This window comes from Rhinichthys klamathensis, unplaced genomic scaffold, assembly GCF_029890125.1.
Source record: "Rhinichthys klamathensis goyatoka isolate OS25496 unplaced genomic scaffold, OSU_Roscu_1.1 h1tg000313l_1, whole genome shotgun sequence".
NCBI lineage: Eukaryota > Metazoa > Chordata > Actinopteri > Cypriniformes > Leuciscidae > Rhinichthys > Rhinichthys klamathensis.
In genome coordinates, this window is record NW_026606831.1 from 751966 (window position 1) to 778181 (window position 26216).

The 26216-nt window shown below is 44.6% G+C and overlaps 19 non-coding genes across 19 annotated transcripts; all 19 read left to right on the forward strand.

The window, feature by feature from the left end:
- The first annotated feature begins 15753 nt into the window (after positions 1 to 15753).
- trnah-gug (transfer RNA histidin (anticodon GUG)) lies at positions 15754 to 15825 on the forward strand. Its single transcript has one exon. It is a non-coding gene; the product is annotated as a tRNA-His (tRNA).
- An 852-nt stretch (positions 15826 to 16677) lies between these two features.
- On the forward strand, positions 16678 to 16759 carry trnas-aga (transfer RNA serine (anticodon AGA)). The gene has a single exon. It is a non-coding gene; the product is annotated as a tRNA-Ser (tRNA).
- A 181-nt stretch (positions 16760 to 16940) lies between these two features.
- Positions 16941 to 17012, forward strand: trnah-gug (transfer RNA histidin (anticodon GUG)). The gene has a single exon. It is a non-coding gene; the product is annotated as a tRNA-His (tRNA).
- A 647-nt stretch (positions 17013 to 17659) lies between these two features.
- Positions 17660 to 17732, forward strand: trnak-uuu (transfer RNA lysine (anticodon UUU)). The gene has a single exon. It is a non-coding gene; the product is annotated as a tRNA-Lys (tRNA).
- A 126-nt stretch (positions 17733 to 17858) lies between these two features.
- On the forward strand, positions 17859 to 17940 carry trnas-aga (transfer RNA serine (anticodon AGA)). Its single transcript has one exon. It is a non-coding gene; the product is annotated as a tRNA-Ser (tRNA).
- A 181-nt stretch (positions 17941 to 18121) lies between these two features.
- trnah-gug (transfer RNA histidin (anticodon GUG)) lies at positions 18122 to 18193 on the forward strand. Its single transcript has one exon. It is a non-coding gene; the product is annotated as a tRNA-His (tRNA).
- A 647-nt stretch (positions 18194 to 18840) lies between these two features.
- Positions 18841 to 18913, forward strand: trnak-uuu (transfer RNA lysine (anticodon UUU)). Its single transcript has one exon. It is a non-coding gene; the product is annotated as a tRNA-Lys (tRNA).
- Positions 18914 to 19039: 126 nt separating this feature from the next.
- trnas-aga (transfer RNA serine (anticodon AGA)) lies at positions 19040 to 19121 on the forward strand. The gene has a single exon. It is a non-coding gene; the product is annotated as a tRNA-Ser (tRNA).
- A 181-nt stretch (positions 19122 to 19302) lies between these two features.
- Positions 19303 to 19374, forward strand: trnah-gug (transfer RNA histidin (anticodon GUG)). The gene has a single exon. It is a non-coding gene; the product is annotated as a tRNA-His (tRNA).
- Positions 19375 to 20225: 851 nt separating this feature from the next.
- trnas-aga (transfer RNA serine (anticodon AGA)) lies at positions 20226 to 20307 on the forward strand. The gene has a single exon. It is a non-coding gene; the product is annotated as a tRNA-Ser (tRNA).
- Positions 20308 to 21225: 918 nt separating this feature from the next.
- On the forward strand, positions 21226 to 21298 carry trnak-uuu (transfer RNA lysine (anticodon UUU)). The gene has a single exon. It is a non-coding gene; the product is annotated as a tRNA-Lys (tRNA).
- A 126-nt stretch (positions 21299 to 21424) lies between these two features.
- trnay-aua (transfer RNA tyrosine (anticodon AUA)) lies at positions 21425 to 21506 on the forward strand. Its single transcript has one exon. It is a non-coding gene; the product is annotated as a tRNA-Tyr (tRNA).
- A 907-nt stretch (positions 21507 to 22413) lies between these two features.
- On the forward strand, positions 22414 to 22486 carry trnak-uuu (transfer RNA lysine (anticodon UUU)). The gene has a single exon. It is a non-coding gene; the product is annotated as a tRNA-Lys (tRNA).
- A 126-nt stretch (positions 22487 to 22612) lies between these two features.
- trnas-aga (transfer RNA serine (anticodon AGA)) lies at positions 22613 to 22694 on the forward strand. The gene has a single exon. It is a non-coding gene; the product is annotated as a tRNA-Ser (tRNA).
- A 923-nt stretch (positions 22695 to 23617) lies between these two features.
- Positions 23618 to 23690, forward strand: trnak-uuu (transfer RNA lysine (anticodon UUU)). The gene has a single exon. It is a non-coding gene; the product is annotated as a tRNA-Lys (tRNA).
- Positions 23691 to 23816: 126 nt separating this feature from the next.
- Positions 23817 to 23898, forward strand: trnas-aga (transfer RNA serine (anticodon AGA)). The gene has a single exon. It is a non-coding gene; the product is annotated as a tRNA-Ser (tRNA).
- A 924-nt stretch (positions 23899 to 24822) lies between these two features.
- trnak-uuu (transfer RNA lysine (anticodon UUU)) lies at positions 24823 to 24895 on the forward strand. Its single transcript has one exon. It is a non-coding gene; the product is annotated as a tRNA-Lys (tRNA).
- Positions 24896 to 25021: 126 nt separating this feature from the next.
- On the forward strand, positions 25022 to 25103 carry trnas-aga (transfer RNA serine (anticodon AGA)). Its single transcript has one exon. It is a non-coding gene; the product is annotated as a tRNA-Ser (tRNA).
- Positions 25104 to 26026: 923 nt separating this feature from the next.
- Positions 26027 to 26099, forward strand: trnak-uuu (transfer RNA lysine (anticodon UUU)). Its single transcript has one exon. It is a non-coding gene; the product is annotated as a tRNA-Lys (tRNA).
- The last annotated feature ends 117 nt before the right edge of the window (positions 26100 to 26216 follow it).

The following is a 26216-nucleotide window of genomic DNA, read 5'->3' on the forward strand; positions in this document are numbered from 1 at the left end:
GGAACATGTTTCCAGCGGTACTGACATCTAAGCTAGCTATGGACAGGAAATGTGTGACCTTCCTCAGGCCAAGGACAAGCGGCAACAGTTCCTCCTACCTCCAGTCAGCAGTAGAGGAAGTCCACAGTGAGGAGTGGGCACGACGGACCATCCGGTACCTCTCTGACTGTGAGCATTATTTGAAGAAGGTTGCCCTTGTCCAATCTTCAACGGCACCTAGATTTACTGCACCTGAACCCTTCAGGCCACTTCCACTCGCCCAGTGGTTTGAGACTGTCCACTCCAACGACATCCTCAGCCATCTGGACGAGATGAAGGGGGTGATTACCTCTACCTATGGTCGAATCCTGAAGATGGATTCTACTAAGAAGGTACAATACACAACAGTTTGAGATTGAGGTTTATTTTCAGCCATCCATGTTAAGTAATTGGAATAGATATAATTTCATTATGATATTGATCTTCATATATGATATTCATTATCATAATGATAAAAAAGTGTGGATTTTTGTTGCTGCGAAGTATAAAGGTGATGATACACAGGGCAACTTTTTGAGCAATGTTGCAGGGCAATCTTGCCGAGCGATTGTTGCTTGGGCACTTTCCCATTAGAAATGGGCAATACATTTCTATCTGGATAATTTAGATCGGTCGTGGGCCCTGTGTCTCATCTGGTTGCCCGTTGACGGCAACATTGCCCAGCAACATTGCTCAAAAAGTTGCCCTGTGTATCATCACCTTAACACACCGTTGCCATGAAAAACAGAGCGTTGCTATGGACGCAGTTCTATTCACTCTGGCAATATAATCGTTCTTAAATCAATAAACTCCTTTTTAAATCAATATTTTGTGTCAAATTATTGATTTATTTGGTAGGTAGCCATGTAATAAGCGGGATAATGTACAGCGAGGCAGTTGTAAAAGCTTCACGGCGGGGTCCCGATCAGCCTGTCGGGGTTGTATTCGCTGTGACAACCGCCTGGCTATACATTATCCCTTACATATAGTGTAATGCTCCATAACAAAAAGAAGAAAATGTATAATTAAGCATGTTGGTCTTTATGTTTGTTTTTCAGATCACAAAAAAGCTGGCTGGTGGCATTGGGGACACGGCTGCATGGATGACTAATATTGGCAATGAGCTTGGCCAGGTTCTGAACAGTGTTCTGACAACAGCTGAAGGAGCAGGACTGGAGGAGCTGTGCCAGGGCGTCGTCAGACGCTACCAGAATGCTGGCGAGCCAGAGCCTGAGGTCATCTATGTTGACCGGGATTGCTGCAGTCAGTCAGGTGGGATTTTGTGGGATTTTTCACAATCAAATGTGCATTGCAATATACAACCCGAATTCCGGAAAAGTTGAGACATTTTTTTAATTTGAATAAAATGAAAACTATACGACTTTCAAATCACATGAGCCAATATTTTATTCACAATAGAACATAGAGAACATAACAAATGTTTAAACTGAGAAAATGTACACTTTTATCCAATAGGTCTCAAAATAGTTGGGACGGGGGCACGTTTACCATGGTGTAACATCTCCTCTTCTTTTCAAAACAGTTTGAAGACGTCTGGGCATCGAGTTTATGAGTGTCTGGAGTTTTGGTGTTGGAATTTGGTCGCATTCTTGCCTTATATAGGTTTCCAGCTGCTGAAGTGTTCGTGGTTGCCTTTGACGCATTTTTCATTTAATGATGTTCTCTATAGGTGAAAGATCTGGACTGCAGGCAGGCCAATTCAACACCCGGACTCTTCTACGATGTAGCCATGCAGTTGTAATAGCTGCAGTATGTGGTTTTGCATTGTCCTGCTGAAATACACAAGGCCTTCCCTGAAATAGATGTCGTCTGGAGGGGAGCATATGTTGCTCTAAAACCTTTATATAGCTTTCAGCATTCATAGTGCCTTCCAAAACATGTAAGCTGCCCATACCGTATGCACTTATGCACCCCCATGCCATCAGAGATGCTGGCTTTTGAACTGAACGCTGATAACACGATGGAAGGTCTCCCTCTTATTTTGCCCGGAGGACACGGCGTCCGTGATTTCCAACAAGAATGTCAAATTTGGACTCGTCGAACCATAGAATACTTTTCCACTTTGAAATAGTCCATTTTTCAAATGAGCCTTGGCCTACAGGACACGACGGCGCTTCTGGACCATGTTCACATATGGCTTCCTCTTTGCATGATAGAGCTTTAGTTGGCATCAGATGGCACGGCGGATTGTGTTTACCGACAGTGGTTTCTGGAAGTGTTCCTGGGCCCATTTAGTAATGTCATTCACACAATCATGCCGGTGAGTGATGCAGTGTCGTCTGAGGGCCCAAAGACCACGGGCATCCAATAAAGGTCTTCGGCCTTGTTCCTTACGCACAGAGATTTCTCCAGTTTCTCTGAATCTTTTGATGATGTTGTGCACTGTAGATGATGAGATTGGCAAAGCCTTTGCAATTTGACGTTGAGGAACATTGTTTTTAAAGTGTTCCACAATCTTTTTACGCACTCTTTCACAGATTGGAGAGCCTCTGCCCATCTTTACTTCTGAGAGAGTCTACCTCTCTAAGACATCCCTTTTATAGCTAATCATGTTACAGACCTGATATAAATGAACTTAATTAGTTGCTAGATGTTCTCCCACCTGAATCCTTTCTAATTTTTTTGCTTTTTCAACAATTTGTTGCCCCCGTCCCAACTATTTTGAGACCTGTAGCAGGCATCAAATTTGAAATGAGCTCATTTAGTGGATAAAAGTGTAAAATTTCTCAGTTTAAACATTTGTTATGTTATCTATGTTCTATTGTGAATAAAATATTGGCTCATGTGATTTGAAAGTCTTATAGTTTTCATTTTATTCAAATTTAAAAAATGTCCCAACTTTTCCGGAATTCAGTTGTATTTAAAAAAAGTTAATAGTGGTGTGAAAAAAGTCCCCCTTTCCCTACTGGTGATGGTAATTTGTATTATTATTACCGTCAATGTAATGAAATTGTAATAAATTATAATGACTGAAAAGTAAGTGAAATCAAATGCATGCTTTTTGATTTTTTCCCCCTCAACAGGTGCACCTGCAGTGCTAAACCTTTTTCGTCCATGGAAGTCTGTTGTAAGGCTAGATATCTTCCATTTCATGAGAAGATTTAACTGTGGCCTTACTACAGAGCACCACCCTCTCTATGGTACCTTTTGTTCTAAACTTTCCTCCTGTATTTTTGAGTGGGATCAGGAGGATGTGAAAGAACTTGAGGCGGCCAAGAGAGGGGAGTGGATGAGCAGCCATGGTAGACAGGCTCCAACTGAGGCACAGCTCATGGCCAGCATCAGCCCAGGTGAACTGGCAAAGCACTGTAGGCGGCGGACGCGCAGTGCTGAGGAGATCCGGGTCATGATTTCAGGGCTGCTGGAATCAGTGTGGGAGCTAACTGACACTACAGGGTTTCGCCTTGTTAACCCTGCCAGTATGCGCCATGTCTGGGAGATGCAGAAAAAACATCTTGAGTGCATTCAGGACCCTCCACATGTAGAGCTCTACACAAAGACGGGGACGCTCCAGAAGGGTGGCAATGTCCTAAAAGTGCTTAGGTGTGCTAGGGGGTCATCCTCACTGGAGAGTTTTCATCGCCACCAGTGTGCCTTCATTCCTGGTAAATTCAGAATGTTAAATTGCAGTATGTTATGTAGATCCTAATCACTGTTTGGGGTCATTATGACCCCACTGGACTTTTCCTCAATAGTGTGTGATTACAGTAATGTCATAGTGGTGGCTTGTAATGTTTCTGCGAATGTATGTATAATAATTTGCAAAAGGAGGTAATTCAAAATATATTAGACAACAACAACAAACTCTAACTTTGACAAAAATACAGATTTTTTATATGTATTTCAAAATGTTTAAATATATATTCACAAAATATGTATCATAAAGTTGTTGTATTGAGAAGTTAAGGCATCTAGAAAAATGTAGTGAAAATGAATGAGTCTCTATGGACCTCTATTGGAAACATGTGGTCATTGCACTTTTATTTCTTTAATTATAATTTCTGAAGTTTTTCCACAGACCTGCAGATGGCAGTATTCTATCCCTAACACATAGAGCAATGTCCAAAAACTATTTAGATTTAATTAAGATCATCATTTATGGGATTTTTTCTTTAAAAAATAATTTCTCATGTGCCAATTTATGGCCTAGTTATGTACACTCACCTAAAGGATTATTAGGAACACCATACTAATACAGTGTTTGACCCCCTTTCGCCTTCAGAACTGCCTTAATTCTACGTGGCATTAATTCAACAAGGTGCTGAAAGCATTCTTTAGAAATGTTGGCCCATATTGATAGGATAGCATCTTGCAGTCGATGGAGATTTGTGGGATGCACATCCAGGGCACGAAGCTCCCGTTCCACCACATCCCAAAGAGGCTCTATTGGGTTGAGATCTGGTGACTGTGGGGGCCATTTTAGTACAGTGAACTCATTGTCATGTTCAAGAAACCAATTTGAAATGATTTGAGCTTTGTGACATGGTGCATTATCCTGCTGGAAGTAGCCATCAGAGGATGGGTACATGGTGGCCATAAAGGGATGGACATGGTCAGAAACAATGCTCAGGTAGGCCGTGGCATTTAAACGATGCCCAATTGGCACTAAGGCGCTTAAAGTGTGCCAAGAAAACACCCCCCACACCATTACACCACCACCACCAGCCTGCACAGTGGTAACAAGGCATGATGGATCCATGTTCTCATTCTGTTTACGCCAAATTCTGACTCTACCATCTGAATGTCTCAACAGAAATCGAGACTCAGACCAGGCAACATTTTTCCAGTCTTCAACTGTCCAATTTTGGTGAAGTCTTGCAAATTGTAGCCTCTTTTTCCTATTTGTAGTGGAGATGAGTGGTACCCGGTGGGGTCTTCTGCTGTTGTAGCCCATCCGCCTCAAGGTTGTGTGTGTTGTGGCTTCACAAATGCTTTGCTGCATACCTCGGTTGTAACGAGTGGTTATTTCAGTCAAAGTTGCTCTTCTATCAGCTTGAATCAGTCGGCCCATTGTCCTCTGACCTCTAGCATCAACGAGGCATTTTCGCCCACAGGACTGCCGCATACTGGATGTTTTTCCCTTTTCACACCATTCTTTGTAAACCCTAGAAATGGTTGTGCGTGAAAATCCCAGTAACTGAGCAGATTGTGAAATACTCAGACCGGCCCGTCTGGCACCAACAACCATGCCACGCTCAAAATTGCTTAAATCACCTTTCTTTCCCATTCTGACATTCAGTTTGGAGTTCAGGAGATTGTCTTGACCAGGACCACGCCCCTAAATGCATTGAAGCAACTGCCATGTGATTGGTTGATTAGATCATTGCATTAATGAGAAATTGAACAGGTGTTCCTAATAATCCTTTAGGTGAGTGTATTTGTGCAATAAATAGGTAAAAAACGTCAAAATTTCCACAAAAACACAGCATACATGTATAGTTGAGAAGTAAATAAAAAAAATGATATATAGTTTTCCATATAAAAATGTATATTTCCTTATGCAATTGCTCTTTAAAAGTTTGGGGTCATTTTGAGTTTTGGGGTCATTTTTGAGTTCACACCAATTAAGTGTTGTCCTTTTTTAACAGTGATTAAGGGTTAAGTTAAAAAGATACTTGTCTCATTATTCTTCAGAAGGTTACTGTTCTATAACTATGTCATTGCGTAAATTGGTATGTCCTCAGTTTAAAATAATTGCTTACTGAATCTGTGCATTTTCATTCTTAGGATGGAGATGCAATGCCATGCACACACAAATGTACATGTTGGAGGGGGCCTCGAGATGGAACATGAACCGGGCAAAAGATGCTGTATCTGTGGTGGGGGCCTCAAACCTCAGGACATTTGATGTCTCCTTAATGTCTCATTTAAACAATATGAGCCAACGGGTCCTTGGTTGTTCTTTAATGCCAGAATTCACCCCTCCAGGAAAACCCACTGGTAAGAAGGGGGGGGGGGGGGGGGGGGGGGGTTGTTGTGTGTGGGTTTGTGTGTGCGCGTTCGTGTGGGTGTTTGTCCTCTCCCCATTAACAATGCCTTACAAATTATTGCAGGGGAGCGCATTGCAGTGGAGTACTTGTTGGCCCAGTCCAATAGAGGTGACCAGTTATTGGCACACCACAATGCCATACCTGAAGTCCCCCCAGAGGAGCCCGAAGATGAAACTGAAATTGACACAACTGTGTGCCATTCAGCTGACCTGAGGGCTGATGACTCTGACCTTCCAGTAGCTGACGTGGAGACCCAGGTGACCAGTCAGGTGGATGACACTGGACCCAAATCCCCTGATGAGGAGGTCAGTGAGGAACAGGAGGATGACACTACAACTCCTAGCACATCTGGCCAGGTAATGTTGCTATCTTTTACTTTAAAAAAAAATTAACTGGTGAAGTGCAAAACACATATTGTAAACCGTGTGTAAAGTTAAAATATATGCATGTACAATGCAAAATAATTATTACAACATTGTATTTATTAGACTGTGGTTGTTGTTTTTTTCTAAATTTTCTGAGTATACAGTGTGATTCCAGAGGTGTCTTGGGCTGGGAGGCAGTTGATGCCCTGGCAGCATATCTGGTTGGCCTAAACCGAACAATCACTGCCTTGTCATCACAAGAGGAGGCCTCCATAGTCCAGCTGTACACGGCTCTGCATGCCATGGACAAGGTTCCATCGAAATATAGCCAGAGGGCTAAGAAGAAGACTTTGCCAGGACCTTGGAGAGCATCCAGGAAGCGGAGTGGCTCTGCTCCAGGACAGCAGGCAGCAGAGAGGTAATTTAACTATTTCGATCTTCACTAGTTTATTACCCAGTATACAGTCCAGTTTATATTATCCTTCTTTTCCATAGACTGTTCATGACTCATGGGCAGGCGGCTCAAGACCCTGAAGTCCACAGGGTCTGTGAATGTGTTTGCCTACGGCTTTTGAAAGAGTTTCAGCAAGCACGGAACAGGCCCAAGGACACACGAGGAAAAACTCTGCCAATTGCACAATCTATTGTGGTGGTATACAGCCACTTAAAACAGCTACTGGAGGACAGCAGAGCGGTTCTAGGACAGACTAACATGGTTCTGGTCCCGATAAACACCACTACTGTCTCCTCGTGGTGAGTCTTCTTTTGCGCAATACTTTTAAACAATCATAGAAGTATATCAAGATAGTACTACCTAATGTAAGGGTGGAAATCCTGCAGGTGTTCAAGCTACAAGACTGCCAAATGACTAAAGAAACGTCATTAGCAAGATGGTAGAAAACTCTAAATTTCTTGTCTGTTCCACCCACTGCAACTTATACCAACAACGGAAATAAGCGCTGTTACAATAGCTTAATATGTGGGAGAGCGTTGCTATAGAGAGTGACAATATTGTATTGTGTAACGGGTATTTGGGACTTGCTAGACAATATTAATATGTCATTAATATTATAGAAAGAAAGAAAGGATTTACACTTCCCCCATTGTAAACTCCCAATGTACACAAACATCTTGGCCTACAGGCCTTGATCGCTATCAGACACAGCATGTACCCCCTCTGTCTCTTTGGGAACAAATGGTCATTGGAGAAGGAGGGGGTTCAAAACAGTATAGCAAATCTATTACGAAGCATAGGAGTCATTCAGATCCAAGAGCAGCTTGTCTTTATTAAACAGAGTAGTCACCAGGCAAGGGTCATACACCAGCAAACACAGCAGAGAAGATTAGGCAAAACCGTGGTCAATTTACAGGCAGGATATCAGGGCAGGCAAAAAAAACAAAAAACAAAACAAACGGGATACAGGAACAAGGCAGAAGATCAGGAACAGACAAGGTCACAGCAGGCAGGTAAACACATAGAAAAATGCTTGGAAATGTTTAGCCCAGAGTGTTGTGTGAGTGTGGCTTAAGTGAGTGTTTGAACATGAGATGCAGGTGTGTGTAATCAGCGCAGTGCAGGTCTAAACCTTCCTTTACATGTTTCCTTTAGAAATTATACTAAGTAAAGACAATGGGCTTTAATCCGTTAAAATTGCTAACTTTAAGATGAAGAATGTTTCTCTTGCAGGCTATTAAGAAGACAGAAACGTGTGGACAGAGACATGCTGCTACAGGGTACTACACTGCCCAAACAATTATATTTGGCAAAGGGGTTACTTCCTGAAGCACGCACCCTTCCAGCTGCTCCTGCACAGCATGGGCATGAGGCCATGGTATTTGAGGAGCCAGAAAATCAGGAGGGAGAGGCCTTCATACACAAGCGAAAGTCCAAAAGGTGCCAACCCCCCACCGCCCACCGCCCACCCCTCCTCCTGTATCTTCCTCTTCATTTCCCATATACCCACCAGCACCACACTTTGCATCCTCCACTCTTGGGTCCTACCCACCCATTTCCAGCTACCCAACAGGTCTACCAGTGCCTCAGTCTACCCAGTTTATGCCACCTTCCCAATTACAGCCCCCACCCCAATTACAGCTACCTTCCCAATTACAGCCCCCTGCCCAATTACAGCACCCTCCACAATTACAGCCACCTTCCCAATTACAGCCACCTTCCCAATTACAGCCACCTTCCCAATCCCAGCCACCTTCCCAATTACAGCCACCTTCCCAATTACAGCCACCTTCCCAATCCCAGCCACCTTCCCAATTCCAGCCCACTCCCCAATTCCAGCCACCTTCCCAATTCCAGCCCACTCCCCAATTCCAGCCACCTTCCCAATTCCAGCCACCTTCCCAATTACAGCCACCTTCCCAATCCCAGCCACCTTCCCAATTCCAGCCACCTTCCCAATCCCAGCCACCTTCCCAATTACAGCCACCTTCCCAATCCCAGCCACCTTCCCAATTACAGCCACCTTCCCAATTCCAGCCCACTCCCCAATTCCAGCCACCTTCCCAATTCCAGCCACCTTCCCAATTACAGCCACCTTCCCAATTCCAGCCCACTCCCCAATTCCAGCCACCTTCCCAATTCCTGCCACCTTCCCAATTCCAGCCCACTCCCCAATTCCAGCCACCTTCCCAATTCCAGCCCACTCCCCAATTCCAGCCACCTTCCCAATTTCAGCCACCTTCCCAATTCCAGCCACCTTCCCAATTCCTGCCCACTCCCCAATTCCAGCCACCTTCCCAATTCCTGCCCACTCCCCAATTCCAGCCACCTTCCCAATTCCTGCCCACTCCCCAATTCCAGCCACCTTCCCAATTCCAGCCACCTTCCCAATTCCAGCCCACTCCCCAATTCCAGCCACCTTCCCAATTCCAGCCCACTCCCCAATTCCAGCCACCTTCCCAATTCCAACCCACTCCCCAATTCCAGCTGCCTGATAACCTGCCACCACAAACTCAGCCCAGGCAGCGCACCTGGAGAAGGCAGAAAGCTGCCCGAGAGGATGAAGAGCGAGTGGCTAGGGGTGAACCACCACGGAAAAGACTAGCAAAGGATATATATCACTATATCTGCAAGCAGTGTGGGCTGGCAAAAAATAAGACAACTGGCCACACTCAGCTGAAGGGCCGGTGGTATTGTCCAGCCTCAGGCCTCTCTATTGAGCAGTGGAGGGAAAATGTACAGGGAGGACCTTGATTTTTTTTCAGGTAGCTTATATAAATACCTGTGCCTGGCACGGTCAGTCATCTTAGGTGATCCAAGATGGTTGGCTGGCAGTTTGACTGAATTGAATTTCTTTAACCCCCCACCCCCTACTCTCTGTTGTATAATGGCAGACCTGTTGAAAGAAAGTGTCTGTGTGATTAAAGACCTTATACCTGGATTAAAAAATATTGATTTGATTTGGTTTTCATCGTCCTGGAAATTGGTAAGTCATATTTAACCCTTTGACGCGTACGATCACACCGGTGTGATCAGTCTTGGCTGGTCCCTGGAGCGTACGATCACACCGGTGTGATTAGAACGTTCAGTGAATCACGTGATCAACTGCTAAATTCAAAATTTCAAACTTTTGCTTTTACTGCTTTCCCGCTTTGACTGGCACTGAGCCAGAGACGGACGTGCACAGCTCTCATCATTATCACAACTGTTCAGAGTATTTTAATGTTTATTTTAGGTTTCATTCACTTTACATTACACAATTTACACTTTACATTACAAATTACATTACACAATAACAAATATATAGTTTATTATTGCACACGAATATTTATAACAACAAAATAACCTTTTAAACATGATGTAATATTAATATTTATTCGAGTCAAACACACCTTGTAGAGAAAACGGCCTTTTCACACCGCAAGCGTCAGCGACGCGAGCAGCGCATTTTTTTTTCGGCGTGCGTGCATGTTAATCAATGAGTGGATTCACACCAGGAGCAGCGCGTGAGCCTCAAGCAGGAGCGTCGCGTGAGATGCAGTGAAGCGGGGGTTACTGTCATATATTTCGGGAGACATGGATGATCTTGCATGTTGTAAATCCAGCAGGCTCTGAGTCCAACTCTCCATCAGTGTTGTAAACAAATAATGGCGGCGCCCATAGCCCGTATATCTTACCGATCAACTAACATGATCTTTTTTTCTCTAAGTATTAAAACCACATTAGGAGTTCCCTTACATATATTTAACGATGTTAATAACTACAAGTTTGTAAATATTTTGTATAATAAATAAAAAAAGATTTGAACTGTCATGCATTGCGAGTCTTTTTTTCCCGCTGACAAATGATGTAGAGCTGACGTCACCGTTACCTCACACTCGCCTTTGTTCTAATTTAAAGACACAACTTTAATCAAGCTCACCAACTTCAGAGAAAATGACAGAAAATTTATATAAAAGACGACAACTGACAAATGAGGAAATTGAGGACATTTTTTTTAATTCTGATGAGGAGATTTTTGACAGCGAGGCAGAGAGTGACAGCGATGAAGATCTTCCCCCAAACCTTGAAGCTCTTGACAACATTGCAGATGAAGAGACGACACCAGTCCCAAATGAGGCAGAAGAGGTAAACTCATTGTTATGGAAGGCAACCAACCTTTTTAATCCTCCTGGGCCAGGCAATTTTGACAACCAGCTCTGTGGTGTGCAAAATCCACCAGAATCACCCAGTGAGGTCAATTGTTTTAAATTGTTCCTCACAGAAGATGTCATGGGAGAAATTGTGGAGGAAACAAACCGCTATGCCTCTGACTTGCAAGAAAGGGAAATTAAAGGAAAGCTGGTTAAATGGGTTCCAACAAATATCCCTGAAATGTACACATTTTTAGTGGCAGTTCTCTTAATGGGGGTGATAAAAAAACCATCACTTCGTGATTACTGGAGCACAGACCCCATGCTCTTGACCCCATTTTTTGGGTCTCTGTTCTCACAGGATCGCTTCCTTCTGCTCCTCCGCTGTCTTCACTTCGCAAACAATGCGACAGCAGTTTCCAATGACCCGCTGAAAAAAATCAGACACATATTTACTGCTCTCACCTCCTCCTTTCGTCGCATTTTTGTGCCATACAGGGATCTGTGTGTGGATGAGTCTCTGATGAAGTGGAAAGGCAGGCTGGCATTTCGTCAGTTTATTCCATCTAAACGGCACAGATTTGGGGTCAAGTTTTTTGTTTTGTGTGATGTGCTCACTGGTTATGTGGAGGACATGATAATTTACACCGGATCTACCACTGACATCCAACATTACCCAGGACTTGGGATTTCTGGGTCCGTTGTGATGACACTTCTAGCACCTTACCTAAAAAAATGTCATGTTCTTTATGTGGACAACTGGTACAGTAGTCCCACACTTTTCCAGCACCTCTTGTCACTTGGCACTGGAGCTTGTGGGACTGTGCGCGCAAACAGGAAAGGGATGCCAAAGTTCACCTGTAAGATGAAAAAAGGTGAGGTGGAATTCGAAGAGAATGGGTCACAGATGGCAGTAAAATGGCACGACAAGAGGGATGTACATGTCCTTACCACAGTCCACCCAACTGGTATGGCAGCCACAGGGAAGCTTGATCACATCACTGGGCAACCAAGGATGAAGCCAGTCTGTGTGCTGGAGTATAACGAAAAGATGGGGGCAGTTGACAAAGCTGATATGATGACTGGTTTCCATGAATGCATGAATGAAAGTCTACCAAGTGGTACAAGAAGATATTTTTCCATGTACTTGACACTGTTTTACTCAACAGCCACATCGTCTACCGGCAAATTACTGGTGAGAAATGGATACAAATCATCTAATAATAAATATAAACAAGATAAAAAGTGATAACATTTTTAATTAATGTAATCTAAAGTGTTAACAAATTCACAATAATAAACAGACCATACTGTCACATACTATTCTATTCTCCTCACTCCCTCCCTATTGATGTGCTCTACTATGAGTAGGAAAGGAAATCACCTCCCTACAATTCAGGACGAACCTGATGAGAGGGCTGCTGGAGGAGTACAGCACATCGCGCGGTCCAACCAAAGGAGGGCGTCCTGCCTTAGACACTCCTCTGCGCCTTACAGCCAGGCATTTCCCATCTGAAGTCCCTCAGACCACTTCCCAGGGCAGCAAGACCAGGCGGCACTGCAAGGTCTGCCTCTCCAGCACACGCAAGGGCAAGCAGAGGCGCCTCACCAAGCACATGTGTGTGCCATGCAACACTCCCTTGTGTGCTGTCCCATGTTTTGAGGAGTACCACACACTGAAGCATTATTAAGCCTGTAAAAAGTCAGAGTATATTAATTAATTTATGATGATACTATTTTAATTATTTTTTTTATTGTAATTATATTATTAAGTATAAAGGTATGTATAATAGTTTGTTTTAAACAAAAACATTTATCAAAAGTCAGAGTATATTTATAGAATTTTTGTTTGTTTATGATGATACTATTTTGATATTCATTGTAAATCTGTTTTGTAATTATATTAGTAAGTATAAACGTATTGTGTTAAAAAAAACATTTAACTTACATTAAAATAGATTTAATAAAACATACATGAAATGTGTACATTTTGTGATTTCTTTTTAACAAATGTCATACGTTTGAATTCTATGAATAATGCTAATCTTATACTATACATATATCTCACTAGCAAAACAGAGAAAAGCTACATGGTATGACATCGTTAAAGGGATAGTTAAAATGAAAATTCTGTCATCATATACTCACCCTCAATTTGTTTTAAACCTGTATGAATTTGTTTCTTCTGCTGAACACAAAAGAAGATATTTTGAAGAATGTCAGTGACCAGACAGTTAAAGGTATAGCGGAGGATTTTCTTTTTCCGGGTGGGTAGCCTATACTATTGGTCCACCTAAGTGTCAATCATTCTGGTGATATGTTTACGTAAGGCCGTCGTACGTGCTCGTCCCTATGTAGTTTTCGCTTTCTGCGCATGCACACTTTCAGTTGTATTATGTGTGATGAGTTACGGTTTCAGCCATTCCTTTGAAAATGGCTGAGGGTTGAAAGAGAAAAAATGTATACGAAGTGTATGATAAGAAGAGAAAGGCCGCAGGATATAGAAACAAGACCAGAGTGATTTTGGGTGAATATTTCACACGCTGGCGTGCGCTAAAAGCACAGGTTGGGCTTCCCACTGATGCCGCAGTCGCAAAGATTCTACTAGACAGGTAAAGTTTGTCATGCTATTTGGAGAAATCCATTTAAAATCACTGCTAGTAAAAGTTAATGTAAGCTATCATGCTCTCTCGTGCACATGTTTAATAGGCATTCCCTCTCGGGAGCAAATAGAGTGTTGCGCATGTGCATTTTAAAAAAAAATGGAGAGGGTGAGTTTTCTCTAAAATTCGGAAAGATCCTCCGCTATACCTTTACCTGGAGCCATTGACTTCCATAGTATATATTTTTTCCTACTATGGAAGTCAATGGCTCCAGTTATAGGTCTGGTTGCTGACATTCTTCAAAATATCTTCTTTTGTGTTCAGCAGAAGAAAGAAATTCATACAGGTTTGAAACAAATTGAGGGTGAGTATATGATGACAGAATTTTCATTTTAAAGTGAACTATCCCTTTAAATTATATTTCCAACAAACATTTGAGCAAGCTAATAAGTAAGGTGTGACCATATATAATTGTATTTCACACAGCTTGCTCAAATGTTTTGTATATAGGAAAATATAATTCAACAATGTCATACCATGTAGCTTTTCTCTGCTTTGCTATTGAGAGATATAAAACTCAGTAACAATATTAACTAAAACAAACAAGAAAATCGATGTAAAGGATTTAACGGCAAATATGTGCTTTGGTATATTCATGTTATAAAGTATCAATTCAACTGAACCCCGACTTTACCTCCTGAATGCACGGATTACTGAACATATTTATTTGCAATTTGCAATGTGCAAAACAGCGCGTTGACAGACAAACAAACCGTAATGACCACATTATTGAGCACTGTCCGTTTTACGTTCTTTATTCATATGTATTGCATGCTTGTAAATAATTCTAGATGCTTCAGAATACAATTAAAAACTAAAATATAGCCTAACGTTACTCACCGATTGTCACGCGGCTGTTGTGAGGGAGATGCAAAGAACCATGTGCAAGCGAAATTCAAAGCAGGGGGGGGACATAAACAAAAGAATATCAACCATAGTCGGTACACGCTAACAAATTATTTGAGAGGTTTTGAATAAAAAATAAAGCGAAACATTAAAACTACTCACCTGCAGACGGTTATCCATCGTGTGCGCCATTGTGACTGCGAAATTTCACGTGACAAGGTTCATGCGTCTCCATGGAAATTAGAACGCGATTGATTACAAAATAACGGTCGCAGAAAAAAACTCACGCCAGGCTGCCAGTCTGACTATTTTAGAACGTACGTGCGAAAGGGTTAAGTGGGAAACATTTGCTTTTTAACAACCAAACGCAGCCTGTACGATTGAGTTGCTGTCCTCTTTTTTTTTTTTTTTTTATGTTTCTGTACTCACAAACAGTTTTCTGGCAAAAAAATAAGACAAATGGCCACACTCAGCTGAAGGGCCGGTGGTATTGTCCAGCCTCAGGCCTCTCTATAGAGCAGTGGAGGGAGAATGTAAAGGGAAGACCTTGATTTTGTTTTTAATTGGTGTATATCGTAGTTATGCATATAGTTATGTTTTCATATAGTTGTTTTCTATATTTGTATATAGTTCAGTTTATAATTATGTTTGCTGTCTTGTGAACATTTTGTTTTTAGTTGCTGTGTTTGCAGTGCTGGTGGTGTAAACACAACTCATGTGGTGTAATAGTAACACATTCATCCTTTGGGTGAAAGATTCCAGGTGCAAGTCCTGGCAAGAGTGTGTGGTGTGTTTGTCAGATCAGTATTTTTAGTTTTAAATGGTACTTTTAAATAGTCAAAAAACAATTAAACCCTTTATTTAAATCCTTTGTGAGTGTTCATTCAGTTTGATGGATTTTTTTCATCTTCTCTCTTTCTTTTTCTCTCTCTCCCCCCTCCCCCCCTCCCCCTCTCCTCTCTTTTCCCTTTCTTTCCCCCTCATAGCAGTCCCTTTTGCCCCATTTTTGGCCGTGTGGTTAAGGCGATGGACTAGAAATCCATTGGGGTATCCCCGCGCAGGTTCGAATCCTGCCGACTATGTTTGACAGCATGCGCCTGCTTTAGGTTGAAACCTTGCTAAAACTTTAGGAAAAGAAAAAAAGTCACTGTGACAATATTACCCTTGAAAAGAGTTATGTTGGCAAGGAATAGTTTTGTCTGCAAGCTAAAGATGACAAGGGCCCTTTTGTACTCAGCTACACGTCGGGGAGACCGGTAGCTCGCCGTGATCGTATAGTGGTTAGTACTCTGCGTTGTGGCCGCAGCAACCCCGGTTCGAATCCGGGTCACGGCAAGTTGTTCTGGGTGCCTTTGAAATTGAGCTCCACGTTACCACCTCTCCTCACCCCGTCCGTCAGACCACTTTTTTTTTGTGTTGCACGGTGCGTCCTTGACGTGCTCTGGATGTTTGAGTGAATTGCCACTGGGACCTTCTTTGAGAGCACGAGCTCTCAGGTTTGAACCCTCAGAGAAAAGACTGAAAACCAAACGCTCCCATTTAGTTTGGAAGAATCTTGCTTCAGAGAGAATATGGTGCTGGTATACTTTCTAATCGCTAGGTGTCAGTACACTCGCTGGCAGTTACCTAGAGTGCAGTGGACTTGCTATTTGCTCCAAACAACTGCGCCTTTGAAGCAAGTTTACAATAACGAAAAGAGCGCGGCAAGTCCACAGCATTAAAGCATGTAAAGATGCTTTCCAGACAAGAAGCAGTGAGATGTTGTTCTTTTTCCTAGCATTATCGTCGGTTGATTATTATTAGCCGTCTAATAGGCTGCATTCCCACTAATGCGCAAGTATATTTTGATATAGCAGACGTTTGGACGGCCGTTCTTAATCGTCGAATAATTGAATGCGATGCATGGGAGAATCTTTTTTTTTTCTTTCAGCCGATACGATTCATTTTGATGTGGGTTCCCACGCAACACGCACGCATCTCGGGCAAGAGCCCGGATAGCTCAGTCGGTAGAGCATCAGACTTTTAATCTGAGGGTCCAGGATTCAAGTCCCTGTTCGGGCGATCGAGCCTCTTTTTTTTGAGGAGGGCTACGTTTTGCTGTTGAGTTCGTGCACTGCACCTGCACTGGCCTCGGGCAGCGACGCTGCAAGGCACCAAGTGAAATGACAAGCCCCCTTCAGCCAGCTTGTAGTCGTGGCCGAGTGGTTAAGGCGATGGACTAGAAATCCATTGGGGTATCCCCGCGCAGGTTCGAATCCTGCCGACTACGTTTGACAGCATGCGCCTGCTTTAGGTTGAAACCTTGCTAAAACTTTAGGAAAAGAAAAAAAGTCACTGTGACAATATTACCCTTGAAAAGAGTTATGTTGGCAAGGAATAGTTTTGTCTGCAAGCTAAAGATGACAAGGGCCCTTTTGTACTCAGCCACACGTCGGGGAGACCGGTAGCTCGCCGTGATCGTATAGTGGTTAGTACTCTGCGTTGTGGCCGCAGCAACCCCGGTTCGAATCCGGGTCACGGCAAGTTGTTCTGGGTGCCTTTGAAATTGAGCTCCACGTTACCTCCTCACCCCGTCCGTCAGACCACTTTTTTTGTTGTTGCACGGTGCGTCCTTGACGTGCTCTGGATGTTTGAGTGAATTGCCACTGGGACCTTCTTTGAGAGCACGAGCTCTCAGGTTTGAACCCTCAGAGAAAAGACTGAAAACCAAACTCTCCCATTTAGTTTGGAAGAATCTTGCTTCAGAGAGAATATGGTGCTGGTATACTTTCTAATCGCTAGGTGTCAGTACACTCGCTGGCAGTTACCTAGAGTGCAGTGGACTTGCTATTTGCTCCAAACAACTGCGCCTTTGAAGCAAGTTTACAATAACGAAAAGAGCGCGGCAAGTCCACAGCATTAAAGCATGTAAAGATGCTTTCCAGACAAGAAGCAGTGAGATGTTGTTCTTTTTCCTAGCATTATCGTCGGTTGATTATTATTAGCCGTCTAATAGGCTGCATTCCCACTAATGCGCAAGTATATTTTGACATAGCAGACGTTTGGACGGCCGTTCTTAATCGTCGAAGAATTGAATGCGATGCATGGGAGAATCTTTTTTTTTTCTTTCAGCCGATACGATTCATTTTGATGTGGGTTCCCACGCAACACGCACGCATCTCGGGCAAGAGCCCGGATAGCTCAGTCGGTAGAGCATCAGACTTTTAATCTGAGGGTCCAGGGTTCAAGTCCCTGTTCGGGCGATCGAGCCTCTTATTTTTGAGGAGGGCTACGTTTTGCTGTTGAGTTCGTGCACTGCACCTGCACTGGCCTCGGGCAGCGACGCTGCAAGGCACCAAGCGAAATGACAAGCCCCCTTCAGCCAGCTTGTAGTCGTGGCCGAGTGGTTAAGGCGATGGACTAGAAATCCATTGGGGTATCCCCGCGCAGGTTCGAATCCTGCCGACTACGTTTGACAGCATGCGCCTGCTTTAGGTTGACACCTTGCTAAAACTTTAGGAAAAGAAAAAAAGTCACTGTGACAATATTACCCTTGAAAAGAGTTATGTTGGCAAGGAATAGTTTTGTCTGCAAGCTAAAGATGACAAGGGCCCTTTTGTACTCAGCCACACGTCGGGGAGACCGGTAGCTCGCCGTGATCGTATAGTGGTTAGTACTCTGCGTTGTGGCTGCAGCAACCCCGGTTCGAATCCGGGTCACGGCAAGTTGTTCTGGGTGCCTTTGAAATTGAGCTCCACGTTACCTCCTCACCCCGTCCGTCAGACCACTTTTTTTGTTGTTGCACGGTGCGTCCTTGACGTGCTCTGGATGTTTGAGTGAATTGCCACTGGGACCTTCTTTGAGAGCACGAGCTCTCAGGTTTGAACCCTCAGAGAAAAGACTGAAAACCAAACTCTCCCATTTAGTTTGGAAGAATCTTGCTTCAGAGAGAATATGGTGCTGGTATACTTTCTAATCGCTAGGTGTCAGTACACTCGCTGGCAGTTACCTAGAGTGCAGTGGACTTGCTATTTGCTCCAAACAACTGCGCCTTTGAAGCAAGTTTACAATAACGAAAAGAGCGCGGCAAGTCCACAGCATTAAAGCATGTAAAGATGCTTTCCAGACAAGAAGCAGTGAGATGTTGTTCTTTTTCCTAGCATTATCGTCGGTTGATTATTATTAGCCGTCTAATAGGCTGCATTCCCACTAATGCGCAAGTATATTTTGACATAGCAGACGTTTGGACGGCCGTTCTTAATCGTCGAAGAATTGAATGCGATGCATGGGAGAATCTTTTTTTTTTCTTTCAGCCGATACGATTCATTTTGATGTGGGTTCCCACGCAACACGCACGCATCTCGGGCAAGAGCCCGGATAGCTCAGTCGGTAGAGCATCAGACTTTTAATCTGAGGGTCCAGGGTTCAAGTCCCTGTTCGGGCGATCGAGCCTCTTATTTTTGAGGAGGGCTACGTTTTGCTGTTGAGTTCGTGCACTGCACCTGCACTGGCCTCGGGCAGCGACGCTGCAAGGCACCAAGCGAAATGACAAGCCCCCTTCAGCCAGCTTGTAGTCGTGGCCGAGTGGTTAAGGCGATGGACTAGAAATCCATTGGGGTATCCCCGCGCAGGTTCGAATCCTGCCGACTACGTTTGACAGCATGCGCCTGCTTTAGGTTGACACCTTGCTAAAACTTTAGGAAAAGAAAAAAAGTCACTGTGACAATATTACCCTTGAAAAGAGTTATGTTGGCAAGGAATAGTTTTGTCTGCAAGCTAAAGATGACAAGGGCCCTTTTGTACTCAGCCACACGTCGGGGAGACCGGTAGCTCGCCGTGATCGTATAGTGGTTAGTACTCTGCGTTGTGGCTGCAGCAACCCCGGTTCGAATCCGGGTCACGGCAAGTTGTTCTGGGTGCCTTTGAAATTGAGCTCCACGTTACCACCTCTCCTCACCCCGTCCGTCAGACCACTTTTTTTTTTGTTGCACGGTGCGTCCTTGACATGCTCTGGATGTTTGAGTGAATTGCCACTGGGACCTTCTTTGAGAGCACGAGCTCTCAGGTTTGAACCCTCAGAGAAAAGACTGAAAACCAAACGCTCCCATTTAGTTTGGAAGAATCTTGCTTCAGAGAGAATATGGTGCTGGTATACTTTCTAATCGCTAGGTGTCAGTACACTCGCTGGCAGTTACCTAGAGTGCAGTGGACTTGCTATTTGCTCCAAACAACTGCGCCTTTGAAGCAAGTTTACAATAACGAAAAGAGCGCGGCAAGTCCACAGCATTAAAGCATGTAAAGATGCTTTCCAGACAAGAAGCAGTGAGATGTTGTCCTTTTTCCTAGCATTATCGTCGGTTGATTATTATTAGCCGTCTAATAGGCTGCATTCCCACTAATGCGCAAGTATATTTTGACATAGCAGACGTTTGGACGGCCGTTCTTAATCGTCGAAGAATTGAATGCGATGCATGGGAGAATCTTTTTTTTTTCTTTCAGCCGATACGATTCATTTTGATGTGGGTTCCCACGCAACACGCACGCATCTCGGGCAAGAGCCCGGATAGCTCAGTCGGTAGAGCATCAGACTTTTAATCTGAGGGTCCAGGGATCAAGTCCCTGTTCGGGCGATCGAGCCTCTTTTTTTTGAGGAGGGCTACGTTTTGCTGTTGAGTTCGTGCACTGCACCTGCACTGGCCTCGGGCAGCGACGCTGCAAGGCACCAAGCGAAATGACAAGCCCCCTTCAGCCAGCTTGTAGTCGTGGCCGAGTGGTTAAGGCGATGGACTAGAAATCCATTGGGGTATCCCCGCGCAGGTTCGAATCCTGCCGACTACGTTTGACAGCATGCGCCTGCTTTAGGTTGAAACCTTGCTAAAACTTTAGGAAAAGAAAAAAAGTCACTGTGACAATATTACCTTTTTACCAATATTACCTTTTAAAAGAGTTATGTTGGCAAGGAATAGTTTTGTCTGCAAGCTAAAGATGACAAGGGCCCTTTTGTACTCAGCCACACGTCGGGGAGACCGGTAGCTCGCCGTGATCGTATAGTGGTTAGTACTCTGCGTTGTGGCCGCAGCAGCCCCGGTTCGAATCCGGTTCACGGCAAGTTGTTCTGGGTACCTTTGAAATTGAGCTCCACGTTACCACCTCACCCCGTCCGTCAGACCACTTTTTTTTGTTGTTGCACGGTGCGTCCTTGACGTGCTCTGGATGTTTGAGTGAATTGCCACTGGGACCTTCTTTGAGAGCACGAGCTCTCAGGTTTGAACCCTCAGAGAAAAGACTGAAAACCAAATGCTCCCATTTAGTTTGGAAGAATCTTGCTTCAGAGAGAATATGGTGCTGGTATACTTTCTAATCGCTAGGTGTCAGTACACTCGCTGGCTGTTACCTAGAGTGCAGTGGACTTGCTATTTGCTCCAAACAACTGCGCCTTTGAAGCAAGTTTACAATAACGAAAAGAGCGCGGCAAGTCCACAGCATTAAAGCATGTAAAGATGCTTTCCAGACAAGAAGCAGTGAGATGTTGTTCTTTTTCCTAGCATTATCGTCGGTTGATTATTATTAGCCGTCTAATAGGCTGCATTCCCACTAATGCGCAAGTATATTTTGACATAGCAGACGTTTGGACGGCCGTTCTTAATCGTCGAAGAATTGAATGCGATGCATGGGAGAATCTTTTTTTTTTCTTTCAGCCGATACGATTCATTTTGATGTGGGTTCCCACGCAACACGCACGCATCTCGGGCAAGAGCCCGGATAGCTCAGTCGGTAGAGCATCAGACTTTTAATCTGAGGGTCCAGGGTTCAAGTCCCTGTTCGGGCGATCGAGTCTCTTTTTTTTGAGGAGGGCTACGTTTTGCTGTTGAGTTCGTGCACTGCACCTGCACTGGCCTCGGGCAGCGACGCTGCAAGGCACCAAGCGAAATGACAAGCCCCCTTCAGCCAGCCTGTAGTCGTGGCCGAGTGGTTAAGGCGATGGACTATAAATCCATTGGGGTATCCCCGCGCAGGTTCGAATCCTGCCGACTACGTTTGACAGCATGCGCCTGCTTTAGGTTGAAACCTTGCTAAAACTTTATGAAAAGAAAAAAAGTCACTGTGACAATATTACCCTTGAAAAGAGTTATGTTGGCAAGGAATAGTTTTGTCTGCAAGCTAAAGATGACAAGGGCCCTTTTGTACTCAGCCACACGTCGGGGAGACCGGTAGCTCGCCGTGATCGTATAGTGGTTAGTACTCTGCGTTGTGGCCACAGCAACCCCGGTTCGAATCTGGGTCACTGCAAGTTTTTCTGGGTGCCTTTGAAATTGAGCTCCACGTTACCACCTCTCCTCACCCCGTCCGTCAGACCACTTTTTTTTTTTTGTTGCACGGTGCGTCCTTGACGTGCTCTGGATGTTTGAGTGAATTGCCACTGGGACCTTCTTTGAGAGCACGAGCTCTCAGGTTTGAACCCTCAGAGAAAAGACTGAAAACCAAACGGTCCCATTTAGTTTGGAAGAATCTTGCTTCAGAGAGAATATGGTGCTGGTATACTTTCTAATCGCTAGGTGTCAGTACACTCGCTGGCAGTTACCTAGAGTGCAGTGGACTTGCTATTTGCTCCAAACAACTGCGCCTTTGAAGCAAGTTTACAATAACGAAAAGAGCGCGGCAAGTCCACAGCATTAAAGCATGTAAAGATGCTTTCCAGACAAGAAGCAGTGAGATGTTGTTCTTTTTCCTAGCATTATCGTCGGTTGATTATTATTAGCCGTCTAATAGGCTGCATTCCCACTAATGCGCAAGTATATTTTGACATAGCAGACGTTTGGACGGCCGTTCTTAATCGTCGAAGAATTGAATGCGATGCATGGGAGAATCTTTTTTTTTTCTTTCAGCCGATACGATTCATTTTGATGTGGGTTCCCACGCAACACGCACGCATCTAGGGCAAGAGCCCGGATAGCTCAGTCGGTAGAGCATCAGACTTTTAATCTGAGGGTCCAGGGTTCAAGTCCCTGTTCGGGCGATCGAGCCTCTTTTTTTTGAGGAGGGCTACGTTTTGCTGTTGAGTTCGTGCACTGCACCTGCACTGGCCTCGGGCAGCGACGCTGCAAGGCACCAAGCGAAATGACAAGCCCCCTTCAGCCAGCTTGTAGTCGTGGCCGAGTGGTTAAGGCGATGGACTAGAAATCCATTGGGGTATCCCCGCGCAGGTTCGAATCCTGCTGACTACGTTTGACAGCATGCGCCTGCTTTAGGTTGAAACCTTGCTAAAACTTTAGGAAAAGAAAAAAAGTCACTGTGACAATATTACCTTTTTACCAATATTACCTTTTAAAAGAGTTATGTTGGCAAGGAATAGTTTTGTCTGCAATCTAAAGATGACAAGGGCCCTTTTGTACTCAGCCACACGTCGGGGAGACCGGTAGCTCGCCGTGATCGTATAGTGGTTAGTACTCTGCGTTGTGGCCACAGCAACCCCGGTTCGAATCCGGGTCACTGCAAGTTTTTCTGGGTGCCTTTGAAATTGAGCTCCACGTTACCACCTCTCCTCACCCCGTCCGTCAGACCACTTTTTTTTGTTGTTGCACGGTGCGTCCTTGACGTGCTCTGGATGTTTGAGTGAATTGCCACTGGGACCTTCTTTGAGAGCACGAGCTCTCAGGTTTGAACCCTCAGAGAAAAGACTGAAAACCAAACGGTCCCATTTAGTTTGGAAGAATCTTGCTTCAGAGAGAATATGGTGCTGGTATACTTTCTAATCGCTAGGTGTCAGTACACTCGCTGGCAGTTACCTAGAGTGCAGTGGACTTGCTATTTGCTCCAAACAACTGCGCCTTTGAAGCAAGTTTACAATAACGAAAAGAGCGCGGCAAGTCCACAGCATTAAAGCATGTAAAGATGCTTTCCAGACAAGAAGCAGTGAGATGTTGTTCTTTTTCCTAGCATTATCGTCGGTTGATTATTATTAGCCGTCTAATAGGCTGCATTCCCACTAATGCGCAAGTATATTTTGACATAGCAGACGTTTGGACGGCCGTTCTTAATCGTCGAAGAATTGAATGCGATGCATGGGAGAATCTTTTTTTTTTCTTTCAGCCGATACGATTCATTTTGATGTGGGTTCCCACGCAACACGCACGCATCTCGGGCAAGAGCCCGGATAGCTCAGTCGGTAGAGCATCAGACTTTTAATCTGAGGGTCCAGGGTTCAAGTCCCTGTTCGGGCGATCGAGCCTCTTTTTTTTGAGGAGGGCTACGTTTTGCTGTTGAGTTCGTGCACTGCACCTGCACTGGCCTCGGGCAGCGACGCTGCAAGGCACCAAGCGAAATGACAAGCCCCCTTCAGCCAGCTTGTAGTCGTGGCCGAGTGGTTAAGGCGATGGACTAGAAATCCATTGGGGTATCCCCGCGCAGGTTCGAATCCTGCTGACTACGTTTGACAGCATGTGCCTGCTTTAGGTTGAAACCTTGCTAAAACTTTAGGAAAAGAAAAAAAGTCACTGTGACAATATTACCTTTTTACCAATATTACCTTTTAAAAGAGTTATGTTGGCAAGGAATAGTTTTGTCTGCAAGCTAAAGATGACAAGGGCCCTTTTGTACTCAGCCACACGTCGGGGAGACCGGTAGCTCGCCGTGATCGTATAGTGGTTAGTACTCTGCGTTGTGGCCACAGCAACCCCGGTTCGAATCTGGGTCACTGCAAGTTTTTCTGGGTGCCTTTGAAATTGAGCTCCACGTTACCACCTCTCCTCACCCCGTCCGTCAGACCACTTTTTTTTTTTTGTTGCACGGTGCGTCCTTGACGTGCTCTGGATGTTTGAGTGAATTGCCACTGGGACCTTCTTTGAGAGCACGAGCTCTCAGGTTTGAACCCTCAGAGAAAAGACTGAAAACCAAACGGTCCCATTTAGTTTGGAAGAATCTTGCTTCAGAGAGAATATGGTGCTGGTATACTTTCTAATCGCTAGGTGTCAGTACACTCGCTGGCAGTTACCTAGAGTGCAGTGGACTTGCTATTTGCTCCAAACAACTGCGCCTTTGAAGCAAGTTTACAATAACGAAAAGAGCGCGGCAAGTCCACAGCATTAAAGCATGTAAAGATGCTTTCCAGACAAGAAGCAGTGAGATGTTGTTCTTTTTCCTAGCATTATCGTCGGTTGATTATTATTAGCCGTCTAATAGGCTGCATTCCCACTAATGCGCAAGTATATTTTGACATAGCAGACGTTTGGACGGCCGTTCTTAATCGTCGAAGAATTGAATGCGATGCATGGGAGAATCTTTTTTTTTTCTTTCAGCCGATACGATTCATTTTGATGTGGGTTCCCACGCAACACGCACGCATCTAGGGCAAGAGCCCGGATAGCTCAGTCGGTAGAGCATCAGACTTTTAATCTGAGGGTCCAGGGTTCAAGTCCCTGTTCGGGCGATCGAGCCTCTTTTTTTTGAGGAGGGCTACGTTTTGCTGTTGAGTTCGTGCACTGCACCTGCACTGGCCTCGGGCAGCGACGCTGCAAGGCACCAAGCGAAATGACAAGCCCCCTTCAGCCAGCTTGTAGTCGTGGCCGAGTGGTTAAGGCGATGGACTAGAAATCCATTGGGGTATCCCCGCGCAGGTTCGAATCCTGCTGACTACGTTTGACAGCATGCGCCTGCTTTAGGTTGAAACCTTGCTAAAACTTTAGGAAAAGAAAAAAAGTCACTGTGACAATATTACCTTTTTACCAATATTACCTTTTAAAAGAGTTATGTTGGCAAGGAATAGTTTTGTCTGCAATCTAAAGATGACAAGGGCCCTTTTGTACTCAGCCACACGTCGGGGAGACCGGTAGCTCGCCGTGATCGTATAGTGGTTAGTACTCTGCGTTGTGGCCACAGCAACCCCGGTTCGAATCCGGGTCACTGCAAGTTTTTCTGGGTGCCTTTGAAATTGAGCTCCACGTTACCACCTCTCCTCACCCCGTCCGTCAGACCACTTTTTTTTGTTGTTGCACGGTGCGTCCTTGACGTGCTCTGGATGTTTGAGTGAATTGCCACTGGGACCTTCTTTGAGAGCACGAGCTCTCAGGTTTGAACCCTCAGAGAAAAGACTGAAAACCAAACGGTCCCATTTAGTTTGGAAGAATCTTGCTTCAGAGAGAATATGGTGCTGGTATACTTTCTAATCGCTAGGTGTCAGTACACTCGCTGGCAGTTACCTAGAGTGCAGTGGACTTGCTATTTGCTCCAAACAACTGCGCCTTTGAAGCAAGTTTACAATAACGAAAAGAGCGCGGCAAGTCCACAGCATTAAAGCATGTAAAGATGCTTTCCAGACAAGAAGCAGTGAGATGTTGTTCTTTTTCCTAGCATTATCGTCGGTTGATTATTATTAGCCGTCTAATAGGCTGCATTCCCACTAATGCGCAAGTATATTTTGACATAGCAGACGTTTGGACGGCCGTTCTTAATCGTCGAAGAATTGAATGCGATGCATGGGAGAATCTTTTTTTTTTCTTTCAGCCGATACGATTCATTTTGATGTGGGTTCCCACGCAACACGCACGCATCTCGGGCAAGAGCCCGGATAGCTCAGTCGGTAGAGCATCAGACTTTTAATCTGAGGGTCCAGGGTTCAAGTCCCTGTTCGGGCGATCGAGTCTCTTTTTTTTGAGGAGGGCTACGTTTTGCTGTTGAGTTCGTGCACTGCACCTGCACTGGCCTCGGGCAGCGACGCTGCAAGGCACCAAGCGAAATGACAAGCCCCCTTC